Genomic DNA, 13080 nt, shown 5'->3' with positions numbered 1-13080 from the left:
CTTTGAAAGACTCATACCATGGAATGATATAAAACAAGTAAATAATATAAAACTTTGCCTTTACCAGCTCATCTCAGTGGGAGCCATTGATTCCTGTCATCTGCAGGCTCAGCAGCATTCTATTTCCCTGCTGAGCCTGAATGGGGCTGAGTGTGAAGCCTCAGCTCAACTAGCTGTCAACACTGGGAATTAGCCTTGCTTCCATCAAACCAGTTATCTGGGTAATTGGAGCAATTACAGGGCACAGGCTTGCCTACCAGATACTGGTTTTTGTTTGTTTGCTTGTTTGTTGTTTTTGTTTTAATGTCCTTACCTCTCTTCTTCAAATTTAGGTTTAGCTCCAGGATTCCAGGTTCTCACTGGGATTTCTATGAACTTAAGCATGCCTATGCTTAGCCATAGCTGTCTTCATCTTTGAAACCAAATTCTTATGCAAGCTTTATACAGGTAGGATCTTGCCTTGTGCCTGTGCTAGAGGCCTTGTGAATTCAGTAATTTGGATCATTTCAGGAGAAAGGGCAGGTACTATTTGGACTTTCTCTTTAATAGCCTGCACAATTTTTTTCCTGGATTTTCTCAGATATTAAATGCTGCCCACACCAGACACTAGTCACCATACTCCTTTCTCTGAGCTGTTACACCCTTTGGCTGTCCTCCATCAGGCTCTGACCTCAGTGCTATGGTTTAGATGCAGTTTGTCCCCATCAAAATTGACAGGGAAATTTGATCCCTGATTCAGAATGTTGAGAGTTGGGGCCCAGTAAAAGGTATTTGGGTCATGAGGGTGAATTACTTGTAAATGGCTTTCCCTCTATCAGAAGCAGTTTATTTTGACTAAATGCAGTTAGTTAAAAGAAGGCTGGCATCCTTGGTTTCTCTCTATTGCTTCTCCTTTTGCCAGCTGATTTCTTTCCTTGTGCCACTCCTCTTCCACTTTCCACCAGGAGCTGAAGGAGCCTGAGGCCATCACTAGTTGAAGCTGTCCAATTTTGAACCTTCCAGCTACCAGAATCATGAGCCAAATAAAATTCTTTCCTTTTGAAACTACCCAGCCTCAGGTATCCTGTTATAGCAACGCTAAATGGTCTAAGACACCCAGCCTGTAACGTGATCAGCCCATTTTTCCATTCTTCCCATCATTTTTGTTTCTGAGTCACAAATGTCAGCTTTCTGTGCCTGATTTATCATGTTCAGGAGGCAAAGGAGCTTACTTTTTTATATCAAATCATACCGATATAATGGGAACAACTTCAAAAGCTATGCAGCTATGTTTAGTTTTTATCTTAGTGAGAAATGGGGAGCTATCACATGTTTTTGAAGCATGTAGTAAAGATAAAAGTGATGAGTTTTCCCTTGATGCAGAAGTGATAATTGATGCATTCTTTTTTCACTTCCTTTGCTTAGAGACTTGTTCCTTCACCACCAAATCAGCAAGATATTTTCTTTGAGCAACACAGCATCACATCCACTTCTCCTTAGGTGATTGGACTAGGGTAGACACCTGACCAGAGCTGAATCCATCTGAAGTTGGAAAGCAGAGAGACTAGATTAGTTAGATGAGTGGTCGAGAACTTTTTTCTGTATAAGGCCAGATGGTAAAAATTCTGTATTTGTGAGCCAGTCACTCTATCACAGCTACTCAACTCTATCACTGTAGTGAACAAGAAGCTGCAAATAATACACAAGTGAATGAGAATGACTGTGTTTCAATAAAAATGTATTTAGATACACAGGTGCCAGTCACACTTTGACCTGCGGACTATAATTTACTGAGCCCTGAGTCACATACTGGTGAGTGTTGGAACTCAAAGATCAAATTGGGTAAGGATGCAGCCATTTGTGGTCATGTACATGCTGATGATTAATCAAAGAAAACCAATAGTGAGACAGAAACATGATAGCGGAGCAGATTAGTTGAGGGAGCAGAGAAAAGGGTACATCAAAACTCTGAGAGATGGTGGGAAGAGCCTTGGTTCCCTGCTTTCCTGGACCGAATCCCAGGTGGCTTAGCTGTTCTTTATTTCCTAATCCTGGTTATCTAAGAGGATGTCATATACATACAGATATAGAACAGGGTTGATTATCAGTATAACCCTTCTTAAGTTAGTTTTAATGGTTTCCTGTTCCTAATCACCTCACAAACCTCTGATAAGATAGGAATTATGCCAGTTGAGGTTCTTGGTTGTAAACAACACAACCAAACCTGGTTTTTTTAAGGGTACTTGGAACTTATTTTAATCAGGTGTGGTAAGACATGCAGGCATGGAAAAGTGATACTGCAGGTTCCACAGGAAAAGTGATACTGTACTTCCCACAGGAAAAAATTGGAGAGTCAGGTAAGCACATTACGGATTGGCTGATTTGAACACTTTCAGTGTGCTCTAGGGCATAAGGGTTGTCCCTAGTCAGCTGCTACTTACTCCGGACTGATTAGAGCAGTACCCATAAAGGAGATGGCTGGGGCATGGGTTCTGGATTGATTGGTGTACAGATGTGCTCACAGCCGAGTCTTCAGGACTAGGCTAACCTTGGGAGGTGCAGTCCATCCAGGGTCAGTGAGGCCCTAGATCTCAGAGAATCAAATGCAGAAACCAGAAAACATGGTTATTATACTTGGATAACTCAAACAAATAAAGGAATTCGCTGAAAAGATATTGGGCTACTCATAGAATTGATTTAAAAAAATGTAAAATTCGATTGAAAAAAATGAGCAGGATTTCAGAGAGTCCAGGCAACTGAAGACTCAGCTAAGATCTCACCCCTGGATATCCTGGGTGGCATGTCACTGTTGGGCCCAGCAGTGAATCTGCTACACTCCATGGTGGCCCTCCACCAGTGACCACTCATGGCATACTGCTGAACTCTGCCGTGGCTGTGGCAAACTGTCCTTCACTCTCACTGTGTCCTTTTCCTGCTTTATCCAATTCAAATTCACAGTGGGGCCATACGTTTATCCAGATTCTGTCACACGTGTATTTCCCAGCTTCCAAGGAGCCGAAAAGGAGATACAGGTACTCGTACCCTTTCAGTACCTACAGTGAAAGGCAAGACTTTTTCTCCCATTATTTTGGAATTTTCTACAAACAAGGTTTTCTTACTCTGGGGGTGGCAAACAAAGCCAAATGTGTATGGCAGCTGTTCAGTGTGTATTGAACTATGGAGTGAGTAGAGTTTAACCAAATAGCTGGGTTGAAGGGCTAAGAATAATGTGTGTGTGTGTGTGTGTGTGTGTGTGTGTGTGTGTGTGTGTGCGTGTGTGTGTGTGTGTGTATCTGTGTGTCTGTGTGTGTGTGTCTCTGTGTGTGTTTAAGAGGTGTTAAGGGTATCTAGGAAGGAAGGAAGGGATTCTAGGCATTTTACAGAGCATGATGATGGGAAAGTGAAGACAAGTAAAGCAAGAATCAAAGAGTTATCTGAGATTTTGAGCTAGAAAAAACAGTGTCATTAAAAGAGGTGTCTTGAGTTTTATTGATCTCAGGATGTCTAAGAGCCTATACCCAGGGAAGCGCTGGAAATGTGGCACTGGAGCTCAGGCGGTCAGGCAGGGCAGAGAAGGGGATGGATAAACGGTCCGAATTGTGATGACTGAGGCACAAGGGAGGGGAATTCTCTGTGGTGATGCATATACAATTTAGAGGTGTTAAGAAAATCAGATCATTGCAGAAGGAGCCTTTGTAAGAACCTAGTTAATGCATGAAAAGAGAAAGAGGAGCTTGCAGTGTTCAGTTAGAAATAGTAAGAAGATCTGGAAAGGAACGAAGAGTAAAATGAAAAAATGGGAAACTGAAGGAAATGACTATGGCCTATGATGGGGAAAGGTTTCAGGATTCAGTTAGTTAGAAAGAGCACAGCAGTAACACAGCAATGCAGATGAAAGCCAGCTGTGTCCAGGGTGAACGAAGGCTAGAGTGTGTGTGGAGCATTCAGGTAAGTTTGGCAGAGAAGAAAATAATATTTTCTAGGACTTTCTCTAATCCCACTTCTCACATTTTTTCTCTCTCTTTTTTCCTCACCTCAACCTTGTCTGATAGTTAATATAAGCTTGCAAAGTCTCCAAACGGCTCGGAAGAAGTTGGTTCACAACCATCCCTGTTTTCCTCACCCTCCCTTTTTGAGGAGCACCTTTGTTACAGAGACCCAGAAAAAGTCAAGGAGGAGAAAAGCTCACACTTCAGCTAGAAAACTAAAGTAAGGGGAAAGGAAAGATAGAAGGTCATCAGTCTCAGCTGACCCAAGGAAGAGAAGTCAGGCCAGAGGGACATCAGAAGGCAGCTTTGAAAAGTACATGTCCTTTACAGGAAGCAGCTGTATTTGTTTATTTATTTATTTATTTATTTATTTATATGTTATTTATTAATATCCTTATTTATTACATTTTGAATCAGGTGGGATTTTGTGTGTTCTCAGGTTTGCTACTCTTTTTTCTTTTTTTTTTTTTTTTTTTTTTTTTTTAGTGCAGAATAAACTGAAGAATGTACCCTGAGTTGATACAGGAGGAAAAGCATTAGATATATACCTTCTTAAAAAAAAAGAAAACTATTAAGATTCTGATTTATTGCAAAGATCAAAGTATGCCCAGGGCTTAGAGGTACTCTCTCCCTCCACCCTCCAGTTCTAGTTCTAATCAAACATGGAAGAAAATCAATAATGAACAAGTCTTATCCTTTGAGCTGGGGGACCTGCTGCGGTCTGTGTATCTATCAGCACAAAGTATACACACACACACACACACACACACGCAGACACACACTCTCTCTCCCTCTCTCTCTCTCTTTTACTCAGACACCCCTGCAACTCTCTCCAGCCAATTCCAGCTGTGAAATATTTAGTTCCTCTGAGGCTTAACTGCTGCTGACCTGCTTCTTCTCCTTCCCTTCCCTCTCTTAACCCTAGATCCCAAATCCCATTCATCTTCACAGCCCCAACAAGGTGTGATTAAACACCACGGCCGCCCCGCTTCCATTTTGGCTGAACCATTCACAGTCAAAAGAGACAGAGGGAATACAAAACACAGAAGGACGTGGAGGAAGCTGCCCAAGCACTGAATGTGGTGAGATGGGTCCTGACAAGATTTATGAGCCCTATATCACAGCTGAAAGGCTGGAGGTGGTAAAACAGGAGCGCTGGCAGTAATTTATAGTAGCTTGTTATGACGGACTTCTCGATTGAGGATGAAAAAGATGCCATTAAAACAAAACCAAGCTATCCGGGATGTTGTCGTAAACAACAGGTCTCTCCACACAGCCTCAGCACCAGGCAAATCCATAATTCTCATGAAGTTGAGGGGATACAGGCTCCAGTGGAAGGAATCTGTCTCAAAGCCTCAGCGGAAAGATGGAAACAAGGGGAGGATGGAGTGAGGACCTGGCGGTGAGGATTTGCCGAATTTCCTCTCCTCTTTCGCTCCTCAATCATAGACAGGGCATCCTGCTGTTCAAGAGCGGCTCTCCACCACCGATCAGCCATGACGGGCTGGCTGTGGATGACGGCTGGAAGGCTGCATGCCCAGGGGGTGACCGGACCTGTTCTGGGTGCTGGATGGATAAATCGGTCAGCAGCTCATGCATAGTTTCAGACCTGGCCTGGGTTAATTCCGCCTTCTTCTCCCATTCAAGTGTAGCCCATATAAACTCAGGGTAGCTTCCTGTTGCATTAAAGCAGCTTCTGTCCAGGGGTGGATCCCAACACTTTGGAGTTGGAGAAATGAATTGAATTTCAAACTAAATCTATAATGAAGTCTTTCTCAAAGCTCTGTGGGAAGGTCGCACTCACAACCCGCCTATACCTAAAATAGTCTTTGCTCAAAAGGCCACTCTTCGTGTTTTTATTCTCTCACTCAAGCAGCAACACCCTGTTCTACTCCCTAAATAAAAAATAAAAAATAAAAAATAAAAAGTCTTTCTACTTACAGCTAAAATTTCTACTAATAATCTTAGACTTTCAGGTTCATTATCAGTCTTCATCTCTTCTGGTTCATCCACATTTCTTTCTCTCTTTTTTCTTACAGAAACATTTGTTTCACCTGTAGCTCTGTGCTCTTTCCAAGGTAAACCCAAGGAATCACTCCACTTTCCTGACACCGTCCTTTCCCTAAATTTTATGCTCAACTTTCATCTTGAAGCAAAGTAATAGCTAATAGAACTAGGAAGAATTTTTCTTATGGAGTGTCGGGGGAGGCTAACCCTTCAGGAACTGCCTTTGGGTTGGGGTGGGGTCTAGAGATGGTGCTCGGGTGTAAGATGGGGATGCGTGGGAGAGGTACCGAATACCCATAAAGTAATATTTTTACCTGTTTGGGAGGAACACAAATAAGTGACTGACACTTTGTAATGGAGATTCCTTGAATTTCATTCATATGTTTAAAGTAAATAATTTGCAAAAAGGAGTACTTCATCGGTTACAAGAACTTCTTTGCTATTCTCTACTATAGCTCCGGCGCTGAGCCCACAGCGCTGGAAAGCATGCTGCCAGGACCTCGCCTGCCAGAACAGACCCAGCACTGGATTTTTACGTCCCCAGCTTGCTTTCCTGCAGCAGGGCTTCATTTCCTTTCCTCTGAGTGCCAGCTTTGATCTCTGCTTTCCCCTGTCAGAAGGCGCTGGGCTCTGGTGGGAGAACAGATGCAGGGAAAAAAACGCTTGCAGTGATGCAAAGGTAAGAAGAATGTTTCTTAATAAGCAACATCTGAGATTAAAAAGATGCATTCAGCTTCATTTGGCTTAAATCTGCCTGACTGTAAAGCACTGGATGGTATTAATGTCCCTTCCCCGCTGCACAGGCTTGCTCCTTGCAGTTCTGGAGCTCAGGGACATTCTCTTCCGCTTGCTCCCTCTTCGTGCTTTCTCCTTGTCCCCACCTTCAGCCTCCACCCTCTGATTTTGTCCCTTAGCACAGGTAGCTTCCAGGCAGTCTTCCACTCCTGCGCATTCGGCAAACTGGAGATTAAACCAGAACTGGTGGTGGATTGAATGGAGTCCAGTCCCTGGAGTCCAGTCCCAGAATTCCATAATGGAAACCTCCAGAGCACAATTGCTCCTCTCTCCTGATGACAGCCACTGGCCGGTGTGTGCAGCTTACCTGTGACAAATTATGTGGTGAAACCTTATGGCATTGTGTCTGTATCTGGACTTTCTAAAAGGAGAGATCTGAGTCTCAGTCAACAAGCTCAGGTATTTCTGAAGTTATTCCTATTAAACTTAGGTATAATATATAATTATATAATATATAAAATTCATAATATATATAAAGTGCACACACACACGTACGTGTGCGTGTGTGTGTGTGTGTGTGTGTGTGTGTGTTTTATACTGCAGTCTTTCATTCAGATTATGGTTCCTGGCCTTGTTATGAACTAAATGTTTGTGTACCCCAAAATTCATATGTTGAAGCCCTAATCCACAATATGCCATTATTAGAAGATGGTACCTATGAGACATAATTAGGTTTAGATGAGGTCATGAGGATGAAACCACCCTGATAGAATTGGTGTCCTTATAAAAAGAGAAAGAGACACCAGCATGCACTCTCATGCTCTCTCTCTCTCTTTCTCTCTCTCTCTCTCTCTCTCTCTCTCCCCCTCCCTTCTCTCTCTCTCTCTCTCTCTCTCTCTCTCTCTCTCTCTCCCCCCCCACCTCTCTTCTTTCTCCTCCCCACCCCCTGCTGCTATGTGAGGACACAGCAACAAGAAGATTCTCATCAACACCCTATGAAGAGAGTCCTTAACAGGGATTGAATCAGGTTGAATCAGGAGAACGTTGATTTCAGACTTCGCAGCATCCAAAACTGTAAGAAATAATAGTCTGTTGTTTAAGCCACCCAGTTTATGCAATTTCATTACAACAGCGAGGCTGAGTCTGTTTTCTTTTGCTGTAACAGAAGGGTCTTGTGAAGTACCAAGGCACTCGAATAGAGAGACAACTGGTGGTTGGCCTTTAGTCTAGGAAATAAAACTTTTGAAAACAAAAGTCATGTGACAGTTAACTTTTTTTCCTGCTTTCCACCCTGCTAAATACCTCCTTAAAAATTAGAAGAGAAGAGATTGTAGATTGACTGAACATAGAGAACAGGGAAGGGACAAGGGGGGAAAGGCAAACTAATACCGCACAGTATTGGACAAAACAGCACTTTTCCACATCAAGATGATCTGTGAAAATTCTGGCACTGGACCCCACCAAATTGATCAGAATATCTTGGGGCAGAACTAAGGATTTTACATTTTAAACAATGCCTTCTCATGATACATATAGCCACCAAAGTTTGTGGACAAATTTCTGCTCTGAAAGTTTACATATGTTATATTTCTATCATTTCCCCAGAGAAGACTAAGAGAGAGGAAGGAGGTTGCCAACAAGAAGACCATCCCTGCTGATTTAAATGCAGGCAAAATCTTGGAGGACTCTACAAAGCTGGAGCTGGGAGAGCAAGTACCGCAGATGCCAAAGCAAACGAGGGAAGGCAAATCAGTGGAATAACAAGCTTATATGGTGGTGGAAAGTTAAGCTAGAATTTCATTCTTGAAGGATGGGGATATTCAGAGTTAGGCCTTAAATGGCAATTCTACAGTGTAAATACATTTGCTTCAATCTCTGCTTTCTGCATTTTCTCAAGGTCCCTCATGGGCTTTGACCCTACCCTACAATTAATGCATACCTGTCAAAAAGATGTTGATATATCATTGGTATCTTAGTGAAGTTCAAAGCAGGACAGTCATTTGGGCTTTTGTGAAATAATGACAGAATTTGAGAACTTTTGGAGACTCCCATGAGAAGGGAAGAACTGAGGTCTGACATTTGGCAGGTGGATCATAGTAATATTTCAACTTAAAGAAAAACTTAGAATCTTCTCTAGGAGCCATAAGTGGGTGGTGCTCAGTTGACGTTGATGTTATACTCTGTATAATTAAAATATGATATTCAGTAATAATAACAATTACAGAAGACTTTAAGGAATAAATCTTTTCTGATAAGTTGCATTTCACTTATTCGGATATTTCTAGCCCCTCCCTCCTCTTTCCCATCATCTCATTGAGAGACATCTTCTGACTGATAACGTTTAAATATAGTCTTTTGGACCGAAGTCACTGGGATGAAAAACGGTATCAGACAATCCTGGCTCGAGTTTACATTTGTGGTTCCTACTCTTGCCATTTTGCTTTAGGAGAAACCATCAAACCAACACAGAATGAGAGCAGTGAGGGGTGCAGAATTTACTAAAAAATAGTTAAACCTCCATTGTAATGTGATTTGTTTGTTGTGGGAACTGAAAGATAAACGACTGCTATTGTCTCACAGTTTTTTCTTGTGCTGCCACTGAGCTTTGGTTCCTAGTTAGTCCTGAGAATTCTACTTCCTCCACTTACTTCAAGTCTGTTAAATAAGAAGCTTATATGGTGGTGGAAAGTTAAGCTAGAATTTCATTCTTGAAGGATGGGAGTATTCAGAGTTAGACCTTAGATGGAAATTCTATAGTGTAAATATGTATGCTTTAATCTCTGCTTCTGTATTTTCTCAAGGTCCCTCATGGGCTGCGACTCCACCCTGCAATTAATGCTTACCTGTCAAAAAGATATTGATGTATCATTTGTATCTTAGTGTGAGTTTAAGCTATTGTGGCATCTTTCCCATGGCTTTTCAGCCAAAACCCCAAATGAAGAAGAAATTGTTAAGATTCCAGTTAAGGAAACTTCAGAGACAATAGGCAGAGTTGAAATATACAATAAAAGGTCCTAAATAAGATACAGATTCATTTATTCACCCACTCATTAGAAGTTTAGGAATTGATACTCAGACAAACACAGAGCAAGTCATATCATTTCAAACCTGAGATGATATGATCAGAGACTGGTCCAGGTAAGTGCTCTGTTTTTGAGAGCACTGAATGTCTCATACCTTGCCTTATCAGTTTGATCTGCCTCCCAAGAAATATCCTGTCTGAATTTTTGTATTTCAGGACATTTTATACTCTCTCTTCTTATTAGGACATTATTAGAATTGGAATTTAGAATTATACGGATCATATAAAGCAAATATGGATGACATACTTGCTTTACATGACAGATGTAATTTCGATGTTTACCTTATCTTCAGTGAAATTATGATGCAGAATTTAGTAAAAAATAGGTAGATTTTTAGTGATACTTTCAGTTTCTGTGTTTTGTGGGGGCTGGAGGTTGAAAACTGGGATTGGGATTTTCAAAACATAGATTGGTTGGAGCTTTTGTCTCCTAGCAGGACAAGGGCCCAGAAAAGAAGATAACATTACTGAATGAGCACACTTAGGATGCATTAAAACACATTGGCATCCTAAATTAATGCCCCCACTGCCATTCTAGGATGATCATTCCAGGCTGCTATTTTAATAGGTGAGCAATGAGCTTGGAAAGGAACATAATTCTATTGAAATTGAGGGATGGTGCTATTTAAGATCGTGAAGAAGGGTTCTATACAAAGATGTATTATTGTAGCATGTGTCTGTCATTCTTGCATGCATCGTGAGTCAATGAGGTCACATGGAGTGCTATAAGCCAAGCTCTTCTCTGTCCTTACAACATTACCCTGGCGTAGTGCATTGAACAATGTCTCCCCAAAGTTCAGGTCCACTTTAAATCTCAGAATGTGACCTTATTTGGGAATAGGGTCTTTGCATGTATAATTTGTTAAGAATTTTAAAATTACATCATAATGGATTTTCGAGTGGATCCTAAATCTAATGACTGGTGTTCTTATAAGAAGAGGAGAGGACACAGAAACAGAGAGAAGATGGCTACGTGACAACAGAGGGAGAGACTGAAGTGATGTTGCCACAAACCAAGAAAAGCAAAGAACAACCAGAAGCTGAAAGAAGAAAGAAAATGATTCTTCCCTAAAGATTTTGGAAGGAGTGCAGCCCTACCAATGCCTTGATTTTGGACTTCTAGCCTTCCAAACTGTGAGAGAGTACATTTCTGTTATTTTAAGCGACATAGTTTGTGACACTTAATTACAGCAGCTCTGGGAAACCAATATATCCAGTATCATGAGAGGACTCTCCTGTGCCAAGTCTTCAGCAGAAAGCCACACTTCAGCATAAAACCTAAATATAGTCTAGGATTATTGGGACAGGCAGAGATTGTTAATCACAGTGATGCCTAGGGGAGCTTACAGATAGGGAAGGCAGCATCAGAACGTACCAGCTTAGACCTTCTCAGCCTCATCTGTCTTCAGGAACTTTGACACTTGTCCTATTCCAGATAGCACTGCAAGGAAGAGCCAGCTGCATGCAGGGGCAATTGGAAAGGGCTTTCCCTCATGCTGTTGTTCCTTCTACGCTTTCTGCGGCTGTATCATGACTAAGCCTTGAAATGCCATGTGACTAGATGTCTACACATACACAGCCTGGAAGTACAAGTGGATTAATATACCACTGTGGCTCAGAAAACAACACTCTAAAGTCAAGCCATCAGAAGCAGCCTTGGAAGGAAACTTTCCTCTCTTCTCCTGTGCTCTTCCCTCTCAGTCCCATTCTCCCTGCAAGGCTAGCATAGAAACTAGAATCCCTCTTCTCCAAGGAGGGTCACATAAATCAGAGCCCTCTTCCCCCAGAACTAGTCATAAGATCTAAAGTTATTTTTAACTGTAATTTTTCCTTCTGCATTTCTGTGTGAAAACTGACCATCAAGAAATAATCTGTTTGACCTCGTTTGACGGTAGATCATAAGACCCTGCCCCCTTTCCGGAGAGGGTCCTGCCAGTACTCAGAAGGAAGGAGTGCTGCTCAGAGACACCAATAAGAATCTAGACAGATAGTCCTTGCTCAGTTTCTCCACTCAATCTGTTAGCATTAAGTCATTCCTTTTTTGTCCAATCATATTTCTACACAGCTGTCCATACTTGTATGTCCATAAGCATGAAAACTGACAATTTTCCCTGTGTCTTTGGGTCTTCATTCTGAAGGCTCCTGTGTACATGTTAAATGGGTTTGGATGCCTTTTATCCTGTTAATCAATCTGCCTTATGTCAGTGATTTTCAGGGAACAATTAAGGTTCCAAGGGCTTTGGCCCCTACCGCAGCATCTGAAAAACATTTACTCTACCGGATGAATGAAAGCAGATAAATGCTTCTGACTTTCTCCAACAAAGCAGATTCCTAAGACACATGAGTTCACATCGCCTCTTGGCTGAAGATCCTACAAGCTTTTGCAATCAGTTGATCTTGACACCAAGCCATGGTCAGTTCGTAACATACTTTAATATTGTTGATTTTCCTTCCCTACCTCCCTTTTCATTTTCCTCATTCCTCCTGCCCTGGATTTTGCTTCCTAATAAAGTGGTAGCACAGAAGCATTTGCCTCTGACTTTGCTCTCTGGGGAATCTAAGTAAAACACAGCTTTTCAGTGAGCTAGTTGACCTAAATCTCAGTGAATGTCTTAATCAAAATGCTCTCAGTTACAACTGTAAAAAAAACTGCCCAACTGAAAATATCTTAGGACATTTATAAACTTATGCAATAGGAAAGGCTGACTTTAGCATGGCTGGTTCAGGTACACAAATAATGTAGGTTCTGATTACCCCTATCAGCTTGTTTTTATAAATAGGTCCAAAATCACCTCCCTCCAACTTACTATTCCCATTAGAAAAGAAACTTTTCTCTTGCAAAGTGATATCTATTCATCCAGGGAGGTATGCATATTCATCCCTGGGGCATGCAATCATCCTACCATAGGACACAGTAGTGATGGGGTTGGGGCAGGAGGTCAACCCCATAATTGTCATTCTCTCTAGGAATGCATGACTTGGAGGAGAAGTGTTTTTAAAAATATAGATAGATAGATAGATAGATAGATAGATAGATAGATAGATAGATGATAGATAGATAGATGGACAGATAGATATAGATTCAGAGCAGGTGAAAGCAAGAGATTACATGACAAAAATAATCTACGTAATTATGGGGTTCAGTTTCCACAAGCAAACCACGAGCTACAGGCTCAGTTTCCAGGATGAGTTAATATTCAGATTCCAGCTAAAGTTAATCAGTTATTCCCAGGGGATACATTTTTATTTGTAAACACCATCTTCATTGCTTTTATTTACAATGTAGCC

The 13080-nt window shown here is 41.5% G+C and overlaps 1 long non-coding RNA gene across 2 annotated transcripts; it reads left to right on the top strand.

The window, feature by feature from the left end:
• Positions 1 to 6524: 6524 nt before the first annotated feature.
• LOC141580834 (uncharacterized) lies at positions 6525 to 12709 on the top strand. Of its 2 annotated transcripts, XR_012513204.1 has the most exons (4): positions 6525 to 6654; positions 6890 to 7169; positions 7679 to 7784; positions 8316 to 12709. It is a non-coding gene; the product is annotated as an uncharacterized LOC141580834 (long non-coding RNA). The 2 variants fall into 2 exon arrangements; XR_012513205.1 differs by lacking the exon at positions 7679 to 7784.
• Positions 12710 to 13080: the final 371 nt, after the last annotated feature.

This window comes from Saimiri boliviensis, chromosome 13 (genome assembly GCF_048565385.1).
Source record: "Saimiri boliviensis isolate mSaiBol1 chromosome 13, mSaiBol1.pri, whole genome shotgun sequence".
NCBI classification, from domain to species: Eukaryota; Metazoa; Chordata; class Mammalia; order Primates; family Cebidae; genus Saimiri; species Saimiri boliviensis.
The sequence above is the reverse complement of the archived record's forward strand: the minus strand, read 5'-3'. Positions and strand labels throughout refer to the sequence as shown.